Consider the following 1,627-nt stretch of genomic DNA (forward strand, 5'->3'; position numbering starts at 1 on the left):
AGGAGGGCCCCCCACGCCGGGTGTATGGGGCCCCAACTCGGCTTGGTTCCGGAGATATGGCCCTTTAAAGTTTCAACTTTGACCGGGTGTAACTCGAAAAGTAAGCCGAGTTGGGGCTCCACACTCGGGGGTATTGGGGGCCTCTAGGAGGGCCCCCCACGCCGGGTGTATGGGGCCCCAACTCGGCTTGGTTCCGGAGATATGGCCCTTTAAAGTTTCAACTTTGACCGGGTGTAACTCGAAAAGTAAGCCGAGTTGGGGCTCCACACTCGGGGGTATTGGGGGCCTCTAGGAGGGCCCCCCACGCCGGGTGTATGGGGCCCCAACTCGGCTTGGTTCCGGAGATATGGCCCTTTAAAGTTTCAACTTTGACCGGCTGTAACTCGAAAAGTAAGCCGAGTTGGGGCTCCACACTCGGGGGTATTGGGGGCCTCTAGGAGGGCCCCCCACGCCGGGTGTATGGGGCCCCAACTCGGCTTGGTTCCGGAGATATGGCCCTTTAAAGTTTCAACTTTGACCGGCTGTAACTCGAAAAGTAAGCCGAGTTGGGGCTCCACACTCGGGGGTATTGGGGGCCTCTAGGAGGGCCCCCCACGCCGGGTGTATGGGGCCCCAACTCGGCTTGGTTCCGGAGATATGGCCCTTTAAAGTTTCAACTTTGACCGGCTGTAACTCGAAAAGTAAGCCGAGTTGGGGCTCCACACTCGGGGGTATTGGGGGCCTCTAGGAGGGCCCCCCACGCCGGGTGTATGGGGCCCCAACTCGGCTTGGTTCCGGAGATATGCCCGTTTGAAGTTGCAACTTCTACCCAGTCTAATAATCCCAAAATAATAATTAAATAAAAAAAAAAAATAATAATAAAAATAAAAATAAGCCGAGTTGGGGCTCCACACTCTGGGCCTGGGGGGCACCACTAGGAGATCCCCCTGTGCCCAGAGCGTGGAGCCCCGAATCGGCTTTCCACACCACTCACACCGGTTTCTGACTACCTTAAGAGAGTCATTGTTAGTCGCGCAGTTTACCCGACTCTGGGAACCGGGGCTTTGGGCTTGGGGGAGACCCACCGCTCGCCCCCTAACACGTCGGGGGGGACCAGGGGGCACCCGCCTGGACCCCCTCAGCCCCACTTCGGAGAACCAGAACGCTGGCCAGGGACCCCCACGGCGGTTGAAGTTTGAACTTCTACCCGGTGCATCCCGAAAAATTGAAAAAAATAAAATAAAATAAGATTAAAATAATAATAATAATAATAATAATAATAATTTTTAAAAAATAAGCCGAGTTGGGGCTCCACACTCTGGGCCTGGGGTGGACCACTAGGAGATCCCCCTGTGCCCAGAGCATGGAGCCCCAACTCGGCTTTCCACACCACTCACACCGGTTCCTGCCTACCTTAAGAGAGTCAAAGTTACTCCCGCAGTTTACCCGACTCTGGGAACCGGGGCTTTGGGCTTGGGGGAGACCCACCGCTCGCCCCCTAACACGTCGGGGGGACCAGGGGGCACCCGCCTGGACCACCTCCTGCCCGACTCGGAGAACCAGAGCTCTGGCCAGGGACCCCCGCGGCGGTTGAAGTTTGAACTTCTACCCGGTGCATCCCGAAAAATTGAAAAAATAAAATAAGATA

This window comes from Pimephales promelas, chromosome 2 (assembly GCF_988280905.1).
Source record: "Pimephales promelas chromosome 2, fPimPro1.hap1.1, whole genome shotgun sequence".
Classification (NCBI taxonomy): Eukaryota; Metazoa; Chordata; class Actinopteri; order Cypriniformes; family Leuciscidae; genus Pimephales; species Pimephales promelas.